The following is a 12,861-nucleotide window of genomic DNA, read 5'->3' as shown; positions in this document are numbered from 1 at the left end:
CCTGGGTCTGTACAAGAGCTCTTAGAAACTGTTGTAAGAGATGAAAGAGCTGAAAAATTCCCAAATGTCACCTAAATAATAGGCTGCAGGGGCAGAGAGGTGGGAATGGAAGCTCCTCTGTTCATGTTTGAGGCTAAATGTTCAGCATATCAGCTTTGCAGCATCAGTGAAGTGATGGGGATCTGTTTCTCTGACCTCTTTCAAGACAGCATTTTGCTTTCTGTATCTGACATCATTCCTGGCTCACCTTCTGAGGACCTTTCTAGTTCAATCTACAAAGCTTTTTGCAACTCGCTGTTCCTCAGTGAAAAGCCATTTGGAAAGGCAATGAATTGTGAAGGGGTCTGATAAAGAGTTGGCAGAGGAAAGATGCTCCAGTGCTTGGGAGACTAGTCTGGGATTTGGATGATCATGTTGGCTTTTCTTTGCTTTTTCTTTTTTTTTTTTTTTCTCTCCATCAGACTTCCTAAAGAAGCTCGGGCATGTCATTTAGCCTCACTTTGCAGTTCATGAAAGTGTTGTGGGTATCGCCTCTGAGGTGATTGGTCATCACAGCAGGATGGTATCAAAAGAAAGATTAGAGTCTATTCTATTGGTTTTTCTTCTAACTTTTTGCTAAATACCCTGCCAAGTTGTGTTCCTTTCATACCTCTTCCTGAAATATATTAAAACAGGATCAACTTTTACAGGAGAAGGCCTCCTCCTGTACTCATGTCTGGGGTGCAGCTGTAGATTGGATCTGGAAGAGTCCTTTGGACATTTTCCTTTCTGCTGCATTCATGTTAGCTTCACATGGCAAGGTTTCACCAAGGACATGATTGTGTTAATCCTTGCAGTCTGATGGAACAGACCAATTATTTCTATTTATTAATCTCCAATGTCTTCAAAGAGCATTTGAATCTGTGGAAAATGATAATAATAAAGAAATGATGCTTGACAACTGACTCCCCTCAGTGCTATAGGTGGTGAATGGTACAATCAGATATCATGCATGACAACTTGAAGAGGTCAGTTGTTGACAGAGAGCATTTGGTGTACCACATGTAATTGCAGAAGTACTGTTTGTCTTCCTGCTGATTCATAACTATCATTTTCTGTGCCATTTCAATGTAACTTTTCTCATCCTGATTTCACTTCATGATCCAGAAAGGCATTTGCTATTAGCACAGGTAAGAGGATCTTCCATAGCACTTATCTGCTGAAAGTCACCCTGAAACAAAACACACCTGAAAGCAAATATGCCTTCAGGCAGCATTTAGCACAGGCAGCCAGGCTCCCTTGAGGTGAAGAGCAGAATCTGCAGCAGATTCATGCAATCCACAGTAGTGCACAAAATAAGGCATCTCTTTCCCTCTAAGTTTCTGAGGGGGATCTCCCTGCTTTCTTTGCTTCCCAAGATGCAAACACTTCTTCCAGGATACACTTAGCAAAACTGAGAGCTTCATAACAGCATCTGGCAAGCAGCCATTTGTTGAAGTCCTGAGGTCTCTCTGCCTTGGCCTGTCCCTGCTGGATTCAGAGAGACTCTGACAGAGAGGTGTCACCTCTTTGCTACTACTCCTTTTCCTCTTATCTGAACTTTTTTTCCTGCACTCCTGAAACACAGTGAAACTTGAGGACAACTGGCCAAATTATCTGGGGGCAGGTAACCTGTTTGTACAAACTGTCTTGTGGCATCACGTGGTGAGGATCCAGAGGATGTGATCATCAAAACAAAAAGTTTGTGATGTAAGAAACCAACAGTGTAGGCTGTGCATAATATCTTTCAGCTGAGCTCATGGTAAAGGTTACCTCACCTGTTTGTCAGGGTATGGGGAATTGTGTGCAAGCTTTTGCTCTTGCTTCTTCTTCAGGAACAAACCATCTCTGGTGTTATGCTAGCTAATTCACATGGCGTGGCTTGGAACACGATGACAGTGTTTGGACAGGTTTCTCCACTTACAGACTAGCAGGGACAGTGGCCTCCAGCAAGAGAGAAGGGCAATCAGCAGATATGATGGTTGCCCTTTTTCCTGGCATAGCTGAGCCTGAAAGAAGATAACTATTTGAGGCTAGTAAGAATTAACTTTAGTCTGTGTTTTTTAACATAGTGCTGGTGCTAGAGAGCAACTCAGGGCATGAAAAGCAGTGGAGTATTTCCACTGCCCCACAATGTGTGGGCATGTTTAGTCAGGAGCCATTCTGGCCCTGTCTCAGCCTCACACCCACTCGTCTCTGGCCCTGACAGGCAGGCAGCTCTGCACTGGTGTCCTTGTTACGTAGCAAAGCCAGAAGGTGGCCCTCAAGGCAGACAGCTTTAGAATGACACTCGACAACCATGAGTCAAACTGAGGCTGATCACAGACTTGACACTGAGAGACCAGACAAAAGTAATGGGTTCACAGCAAAACTGCTCAGAGTTTTTTTGGTGATGCTAACGGATTACCCCTTTTTTGTCCTGTGAGATTTTAGCACCAACATCTCTAAATCTGCCCCTCATCCTAAATGAAAGTTGGTCACTTTCTCCTTAGAGATACTGGTGAGCACACTCTGGGCTTGATACTCAAATGCTCTCAGTGCGGAAGGAAGACAACTGGACCAAGGATCCTGGATGTTTGTTTCATTAAGGCAGCAGTCTCAGGCTTTCTTGAAAAACCCATTTGCTATCTAGAAAACTAAACCCTTGTTAATATGTGCTAGAATAACTTTCTGGTTTAGATGCTGCAGCTTCACATTGGTGATATAACTAAGGCTGGTTTTCCTCTACCCTACTGAGCTCCCAACAAACTCCACTCTCTAGGGTGGAAATGAATCAACAAAATAAGAGCTTTAACTGTTGGATGGGAGAACTGTTCACCTGCAAGATTCATCCACCTCTGCTCATTGAAGCACGGTAACTCCAAATATAATCACGAGGAAAAAACCCTGAGACTAGTTTGTAGCTCACCCAAGTTAATTAAAACAAAACCATAATTAATTGTGTATCCTTTTAATTTGGCAAGCTCTCAAAAAGCTGTCTTGCTAAGACATGTTTTTTATCACTTTACTTGTCTGATGAAGATGGCCATTTTCACAAAAGCATTCAGAGAAATAGATTAGTACCTAATAGCACCAAAGCACTTGAAATCTTCTGGTTCAGATGTCAATCTTATTAGTGCCTGAGCCTTTTCAAGTCGCACAAAAGCTATTTATTTACAGACTGACACATAATAGCTTACTTTATTCCTTCTCCCTCCCTTAGAAAGAGATACTGTTTACTCAAAATCAGCTCTCTTCTTTGGTATAAATATTAAAGAACACTTTCGTTCTTCAAAGCACTACAGACATTCTTTTAAGCATTGACTGCTGTTATTAGCTATTACTCTAAGCTTAAATGGTATTGAATTAAAATAATTTCTTAATGATAATCTGCTTCTCACAGGACTTAATGGTTTTTAAATTGGATTTTGGCAAATACGAGACTAGGCAAGGATGCAAGCCTGGATCTTTTCCAGAGGCCATTTAAATCAATGAAGTCATCAGGTCCTGCAAACGCATCATGCCACAGCATGACAATTAACATTTACTGGAATGTTTGCAGAATATTACAAAGTCTATCAAATATGGATTAAATGTACCTGAGACACAGCCAGTTTTCTGACAAATAGAAAATGAAAGCTTTTTTTTTCTTTTAGATTTACTCTACCGATCTAACTTGCTGCAAACTGTAGAAAATGCCAGCAGGCAGTTCAACAAGTTTCTTTAAAATGGACTTTTCTATACAGGTGGGTTTTGTTTGATAAATGCTAGAAGCTGTAAAGAACTCCAGTGACTACCATGCCCCTCTCCTCTGTATGAGTGGAAGATGGTACACACCTTCCTGTTCATACTACTGTCCACCCCTGAGTGGTGTGTAAACTGTTACATCTTGTCAAGGAGTGTTTTTAATGTTTATTTTATGAGTTTTGTCATTTCTAATGACTTCATATTTCTTTTGACACTTCTCAAGATTTTGAAGTTCAAATGAATAAGGTGCCTTCAGATGTCTAGGCCTCAAATCAAAGTGTGGTCTCAACTACCAGCAGCTGGTATTTGTTTCTCCTGCAGATATATGACTGTTATGTCAATGGGTACATACCTTAGTTGTACTAAGCTGAAGATGTTTTGGATAATCTTAAAAATAAATGGAACCAAACCAATCAACTCATTCAAGTCCCATGTCCTTTGTTTTCAAATTCTGAATCAACGAAAAGAATTCAGCACATTGCTGGGAAAACAACTCTAAGGGTAGTTTGATGACAGGGTACGAAGACATCAGAAAGGACTTCCACTTGATGTTCTGAGGTGCTAAGGAGAAGGGAGTTGCTCTTGAAGACAGTTTTGAGCTCACTAGTTTTATAGATAAATTTTAGATCCACCCTTGCTCTTCTCTTTTGCTGTATGCACCAGGCAGTCCTTGACACAGAAAACAGTGAATTTTGCATGAATAACATGTGATTTCAGAAAATGATGATGTTTATGTGGAGGGTGAGATTTGCTACTCCCCTTCTCTGTAGTGCTCTGAAGCAGCCATATTTTGTGGGGAAACATGAAAACCTTGTCCCAGAAGAAAGTAACTGCCCTCTGCAGGAGCTGATAATTAGAGACAACTAAGCTGTACTGCAGAATCTGAGCAGGAAATACCTGAGTATATCATACTTGGTTTTTTTTGTGGACCCTCGAGCTATAGAGTGAGAGTTTCTAGGACTTTTGGTTCCTTTGTCTTGGAACAAAATGCGCCCTCTGAAATGGCAATTGCAGTGGCAGGAGATGCATTGTGTGGTTGTTCCTGGGATGTACTGCTGTTCTGTAAGCAAAGGCAGGGTTCCTGTTGGATCCAGAGAAGGAGGGAGGACTGCCACCCAAAAAAGCTGTAAATAGCCTAATTCCCCATGGGCATTGTGAAGGAGACTGTTTTAGAAAGATTCCTTCTTTATCTTCCTTTCTCACTCTGTTTTTTCAGACCAAGTTAATTATATTTGCATATAAAGTCAGTGTTTACTTCTGTGACAAGACCATAGGGAGCGATGGTTTTGGCTGAAAGGATGCTGTATTTGTGGGGGAAGAAGGGTGGGATAATTGGGCAGAGCTGATGTTCCCCTTTCCCTTGCTCCCTGATGCTATATTAAAGCTTGTTGTTGTGTGTTCCTGTATCCTCTGTAACTTCTCACAGAGATTTCTTGGCTGCTTCAAGGCTAACTTTGTCCGTGCTTTATTGGTTACTGCCATTTTGTAACCTTCCTCTACCTCAGATAATTACATTCTGTCTATTGAAGATCTCTATTGCTGGATCAATAGAAGTTTATTCTTCATTTCCTTTATAATAGCTATTGTATAGTGCTGCAAAGTGGCTGTTGTAGCCAGCTGTAATTCGTCAGTGAATGAGCAATCCTGCAGTCTGAAAAGCATCCAAAGATCTTACGGGATGAAAAGTGATATAATCATTATTGGTAGCTCAATTGCTCCTTTGACATCTCCTATAAGTATTAGTTGAGAACTGGAGGGTTATCTGGGCCCAAATGTTGTTCCAATCAATTATCTGTGCATTTTCCCCATCCCATTTGATGATTGCTTCTGTTGCTAACCGCTGGTATCCTATGGTGTCCCTTGATTGAACTTCAGTCTGCAGACTTTTGTCTGTAGTTCCCTGCTGCTTCCCAGTACTCTAGTGCCCCTGTGCAGAACTGGGCCCTTGAGGTTAGGATTGCGGGTTTCCTATCTCTCTCAAACAGCTGCTGTATTATTGCAGTGGCATCTAGACATAGAGCAAGCTGGCTTCCAACAAGCCTGATGGCAGCATCTGGTGTGTAAAGTTACGTGCCTGGTGACAAAGAACTGTTGAAGCAATCTAATGATTTAGGCCTGATGATATCAGTTCTGCCTTTTGTTCCTGAAATAGGAGACCTTCTCAGGATCTTGGGTTACAGATCACAGAGTGCTTTGTAGTTAAGAATGCTTGGGTCAAATAACAGAAAAGAAAGCTCTTTTATTGTTGCATGGCTTTGTGAAGCCAAGTATGTGCTTGATTTTCTAGTAGCATTGAGTTGGCACCTGTGATGGTTCTGTCTCCTTAAAGGGTTTGGCAGATTGAGAGACAGTAATCACATCTTGAGCAGAGAATGATGCCTGAGCCACTGCAAAAAGCAGGTGGAAATGTTTCTGGGCTGTAACACTGGTGTTTAATACCTGACTTCTAATGTCTGAAAAGACTGCTCATATTTTGGGTAGTAAGTGTAGCTGGGTCCTGTGATTTTAATGCTTTTAAACACCACCTCAAAATTGCACATCCCTTGGTGGAAGCCAGTGTGACATTCTAGCTAACAGAAAATGAGGACTGACATGACAGGTAGCTTGCAGTGGTGATGTTCCAAAGAAAAGCATAAAGGGATATATTGTTTTGCTTCAAGTTTTGTGAGGGATATGAAATAAATTAATTTTTACTTAGGAAGTAAGCAAGTGTCATATTGTGAGGAGAGGTAAGAAAAGAGCAAAACCAAAATTTGGAAGCTTAAGTGAGGCACATTCTCCACAGTCATTAAAAGACCTGAACTTGTCTTGTGCATTTTTGTGTGAACGAGCAAAGAACCCACCAGTCTTTAAAAGAGCGTGGAAAATTGATGGAAAGCATGTTTATAAAGTGATCTTCTTATTCTATCTGCATCACCACAAAACCTTTTGGCATAGCCTTTTTATAACTCCTGTCTACATATGCATCTCAAGCAAACTATTTGCTTTTGAGTATGATAGTGAGGTCTATTGAAAATATTAAATAATAAATTATGCAACTTTCTCATTCTCTTTCAGTGAAATGCTTAATAGACAAAATTCAAACACAGAGTTAATTCACCTGTAAAGTACTTGAGCATCTGAATTACGCTTTTAATCTGCAGCAGCTGAGTTATGTCCCACTCCTACTATATATCCAGAGGGAAGGCTGGACAGGTAGAATCTACTTCTTTTACAGATTGTAGGGATAACTTACGCAGACAGCTATCAGCCTGTTCTTACTATGTGGAGAGAATTTATTGGAAGGGCTCAGGATATGCTTTTCCTGTCACTTGTGGGTTATTAGCTCGTCCTTCCCCCTCAAGAACTGATCCATTTGAGTTCAGCCCTGAGCTGACTACAAGTGCTGCCTTCTGAAGAAATGGGCTTGCAATGAGAGGGGAGGGTTGTGCTTACTTGTGCTCCTGACCAGAAGGGATGCTCAAGTGAGTTTGCTTATTTTTCATTTCTGCTGTTGACTAACACATGAAGAGAGTTGGCAGAATATGTGCCAATTTATATAAGCATGAAGACTGTCATGGTCTGATGTTTGTAAGGCTTGAACTTGCAAACTTTTCTCTGAATACTCAAGAGAGTACTTAGCTGGAATGTAAGCTGGCAACTCAGCCTCCTGAGGACAACAGGTATCTGCCCAAACTGTTGGATATTCTGATCTAAATAACCATGAGCTGAGTGTCAGTTAAGCACATTGTTAATCTTACAGGGTGAATAACAGTACTTCTCTTTTCCTTGGGGCAGCCAGAGAGATAAAAAGCTTGCTGCTTGATCCGATGCCCACATCAGCTACCATGACTCTCAGGGTAAGCAGGTGTCTCCCTTGACCTCCGCTTCCCATGCCGACCACTTGCTCTCTGACAGACAGAAGCCAGAAGCTCGAGATATAACCAACTACCAGGTACTTTTGTCTACAAATTTTCTCCAGTGCCTCCAAACTCCTGAGGAAAAGTATGAGGGGTGGTAATCAGAAAGGGATTCACTCTGTAAATATCAACACACCATGAAGGTCATTATGTCTGTTAGCAGCTCAAAACTAGTTGGGGGAACAATCCTCTAAACAGACTTTTGTAAACCCCCCCCATGTCTGGATTCCAGCCATACAGGGAACAGAAACCCAAATGGATTAAGATCAGAGAAAAAACCTCCTCATTTCATAGCATGTTAACCAATTTGTTTAATACCTTAATACCTGAAAAGTCACTTGAGATTGTCAGATGAAAGACAATATGGAAAAAAGGCATTAATTCACATTCTGTAGTGTGTAAGAGAGTTACACAGTTAAATCTTACTTGGAAAAATGGCTTCACTGAAATTTCTCCATTTTATTGTTCAGCTGGTGCAGCATCCAGGTTTTGTGTTGGATCCATGCAATTCTGTGTAGTATTTATCTTCACTTATATTTACTAAAGATGATCTGCATAATTACCAGTTGCTTTCCTAGTTAAACTTAACCTCAGATTGGGCTGGGTGATTTTGATAAGACAAATTACATCTTGTCCTCAGGACAAGTGAACAAGATATTAATAGAGAAATACAAAGCTGGAAAAAAAAATTGTACCTAATGGAGCAGCGTAAAAGGGGTGCTTTTTATGGTCTTTGAGAAATATTTTCAGCTTGAAATAATTTATTTCCACAGCTCACAGAAGCTACATGAATAACTAATATTCTCTGATAGAGGCTCTATTCCATTAAGAAGTCAACTTTGCAGTAAAGGCAAAGAAGAATAAAAAATGTTGCAAAGACAAGGTAAAGCTATTAGCAAATCCCATTCCAAAGTTGTTTCCTACTTGTAAACCATTTCTATCAAGGGAGCAATTTCCTGTGTGCTGCCATTAGTGGATAATATTTTCCTTCAAATAATGGGCTGTGGATGGTGACTAACCACAAATTGTAATATTCCCTCTTTTAAAAGCCTGCACAGCATACTTTAATGTTCTGCCATGGTGCATTAGAACATAGACTATTTCCAATGTGAAAACTCATTTGTTTAGAAAAATCTCTCTTCTTCTCTCATTACCTCTCTCAAAACAGCTGAATGAGAGTTGAGGTTCTCGTAAAGTTCCAGTTGTCCTGGATTTCAAATGTATGTTCTATAGTTAGCAAGCCTTGGAAGAACACTTTACATGCAGCTTAAGAAAAAAGACAATAAAGCGTGATGAACAAGGCAACAGGATGTGTGCACATGCCATGAGATTTGTTACTGCTCACGTTGCTGGGCTGTGCAGACACGCACACAAGATAAACTGGGCTAGGATTAACCAGGTGCAGGATAACAGCGTTCTGTTATCTGTCCCTGACAAATTACAGGCTGCTGGCTGGAATTGCCACTTGTAGATAGTAGTCATTTAGCAGTAAACTGCTCTTGTTTTTTTCCACTAAAAGCCTGAAACAAGGGCATGTTTATATAAGTACATTGAAATATGAAATGCTTTGAGTACATGTAAAGGAAATGCAAACCTTCCTAGCCTTTCATTTCCTATCAAACATTTACTGCATTGCAGGTCTCTCCAGCTCAGTAACAATGTCAGTGTAGCATACCTCATACACACCGTGCTTTATAGTGCCACGGCAATGTATATTTGAGGCCTTCTTTAAACCTGTATTCTGCTTTTATAGAACTGATTTTGATTAAAGAGAATACAGAAGCATTTTTTTATGTTTTGAAGTGTGACAATTTATGAGGGAAAGTAAACGCTTTACGCTTGAGTGTTATTGCAGGATTCATTGCTCTGGAGGAAATGTCCCGGCTCACAACTGATCTTGTGAGGTGGTACAAGCGCAGCCGCAAATACTGAATTTCCTGGATTAGTTTTAAATTATTCTGTTTTCAAATAATTTTATTTTTATATTTTGAAAACTGAAACTGCAAAACCAAGGCTACTGTTTTGCACTTCGTTGCCACGATACTTTCTTTTCTAGAATTGTCTTAAATGAAACCACCTAAAATCTCATGTCCTACCATTAGGGCATATATTAGAGGATAATTTTACTCTCCATCAAGTGAGAAAAACAAAACCTTTACAGCTGTAGGAGACAGGTAGTGAGACTACTACATCTAAAAAGCATTTACATATACATGTAAAGAGGAAATGTAACCAAATGACAGAAAATGAATTTCACTTTTTAAAAGCAGTGTAAGTTATTGGTTTAATGGATTATCAGAAAGCTGCACCTTTGTTAACATCCTTTTCCCTATTTCCTTGCTTATCACAGAACAGACTGGGGAAGTTTAACAGTGAATTGTTTGAAATTCATAATGAAATAGCTGGCTCAGCAGTTACCAACATGTTGGTTTATGAGCCACCTTAAAAAGAAAATTGTGTCACTTCCATTTTTCCACCTCCTTGTTCAATTGTTTTAGGCCTCAATAAGCTAAATATTTTCTAGAATATATAGCAAAATAATGCCAAGGAAAATCTAAAATATTAGATTACTCTCATTTAAAAATATGTCAGGTTTTTCAGGCAATGTGTTGAAAAGAAACACAATGAAACAGTCAATTTTTTTTCTCTTTTTATAATTTGCAAGAAACAATAAGGCCATAAACAGTGTCTTGACCCATTTTTGGTTTGCGACATTTTGGGTTGCTTCAGTGATCTAATTTCTGAGTTTGTCTAATTTAAGTGTGTAGTTCCTACTTGTCTTGTTTGGATCTTCCACACATGTGGGGCAAAGTCTATATTGCAGTGTTACAGAACGCAACCCTAGTAAAGTACTGACTTTTTGCCATGGCTCTTGAAATAGCTGAAAGGCTGTTTCACTGCATGTTTTATGGTGTGACACAGCCTCAGTTTCCCCTTTCATCTCAGTGCTTGGGGTATCTTTCAAATACATGGAGGTTAAATACAAAGGGGTACTCTCTGTTGTGAGGTGGCACAAACCATAGTTAATTATGTTAATGAAATTATCTACCAAGGAGTTAATACAACTTTGGGAACTGCTGGCTCAGTCTACTTATGTCTGCCTGGACCGAGGAGTACATGGGCTGCTGCCCAGGGAGAGCAGCAGACGGACTGGGTTGTGGCAGTGGCAGGGCGATGACACTGACAGGCAAAAAACCCGTGCACTCAGCCCACTGCAGAGTTTGGGTTCTGCCTGCTTCTGCCGAGCTGAGGCATGAGATCTGCAGTGCAGCACTGTACACTTACTTACCCGTTTAAGAGTGAGGCACTAAAGGAGACCAGCAGTTCGTTCTGGCCTTGAACAGCTGACCAGCAGGTCTCCTGTGCTACCCTTCTGACTTACCAGCAGGATGCTGGTAAAGTAAAAGATGCTACTGCTGGTGATTTCCTTTTCTGAATACAGAAGGCATCAAGTGGGTTATAAAATGATGCAAGATGTGTCCAACAGCCAATGTAGGAATATGTTTTTTAGGTCCTTTGGTAGCAGAGTCTTCTTCCTTTTTGCTGCAAACTAGATTTTTAAGACTTTTACACCTGTTTGTTTCAAGAGTTAGGGGTGTGGGCTCAGGCAATAATGAAGGAAAGCAGAGGTGGGCTGTTCTTTGCTTTGAGACACCTACAGCCCCCTCTGGAATGTCTTGGGTACTGGTGTGCGGCAGATTTTACTTCTCAGCAAAATTGAATTGACTTTATTACTGCTACCTGTAACACTACAGTAGGCTCAGAACACATGCAGAAAACTGCCTTATGTGGGTGTGGGGACAGTTTTTTAGCAGCTGTATTTCTAAGGGATCGGCCACCATGTTCTTTACTTCTCAGAAGCTGTTACCTTTTGGATGCAGTGCCAGCTTTGCTAGCATGCCATTTTACTGTTGTCTGTTCCTGGTGACGTGGTATTGGCTCCTTTGGTCATGCCTTGTAACCCCTTGAGTCATAACTACAAAACCCAGAATTGTTCCCTGATACCACATATCACAGGCAAAATTCTCTATTCCTCCTATATTCCGCTCCAGCAACTTTATTGCAAGTGGAATACATTGAGTTTTTGCTATATTTAAAAAAGGTAGATGCCCAAGAGATGAGACCTGAGAAAAACATATTTTGCCTTTCAAATAAATGATTCTAGGATTAAAATCTGGAATAGTTCATTTTCCCCTTGGTTTCAATCATTTCTGTTTTTCAAGTACACTTCCTAGCTCTTAAAAGTGTAAATTTTAGTGTTTTTATGGGTCTGTAAATCAAAAACTGCAGAACACATTTTAACCTCTTAAAAAAAAAAAAAAATCCACAACTGGACTAAGGACTTTATATGCCAAGCTACAGCATCATGCACATACGGAGATGAGTTAAACTCTTTGAAAAAGGGAGGAGGTTTATAATGAGAATGCATTTTGGAGTGGAAGTGTGAGAGGGCACCACTACAATAAATCTAGAGAAGAGAGATGAAATGAGATCTTATGATGCTTTCATGCAGTTTGGAAAAAAGTAGTTTTGCATCTGAGTTCAGTTGATTCTGCCCAGGAGAGGCTATTAAAAGTGTACTTTTCAAACGCTTGTGTTTCTCCATGTCCTTCTTTTATTTTTTTTTCTTTCGGTGCAAAGAAAGTCACGAAGTCCATGCCCCAAAGGCAGAACTAAGCTCAGGAGATGCTAAAGATGAGATATTAGCTCCTCCAACAATCCCCACTTTGCTCTGACACGTCAGCTCCCCTTGGGGCTGCTGAGACACAGCTGGCCCTGAGCCAGGCACATTTTACAGGTGCTGGGTGGTTTGGAGGTGAAGGCTTTTCTCTGCTCTTTGTGAGCTGCCCCCTCAAGGCATCAAAGGGATAAAGGAAGCAGCTCTGTACCACTGTGTTGGGAGCATCTAGGCAAAGTGCTAGCGTGGTTTATGGAGACTTTTGCCCTCTACAAATGCCCAGGTGGCAATTACGCCAGGTTTTGGGCTCTGTTGTGCCAGCAGAAGAGTGTAAAGTGGCCTTGCTGAGACAAAATGACCCACTCTTGAGAGGTCCTGATTAGGAGCAGGGATGTTTTCAGAGGTCCTAATAAAGAGTGGAGTCCTGCTGAATCCGGAGGAGTTTGGCATCTCCTGCAAGTCAGAGTCTAATTTTGTGGTAAATAGATTTTTTAACCTTTGTGGCAGTCTGAAAGTGTTCAATTTAAGCTTTTATACACT

This window comes from Corvus hawaiiensis, chromosome 3, assembly GCF_020740725.1.
Source record: "Corvus hawaiiensis isolate bCorHaw1 chromosome 3, bCorHaw1.pri.cur, whole genome shotgun sequence".
In the NCBI taxonomy this organism is placed as follows: domain Eukaryota; kingdom Metazoa; phylum Chordata; class Aves; order Passeriformes; family Corvidae; genus Corvus; species Corvus hawaiiensis.
Note: the sequence above shows the minus strand (reverse complement) of the source record.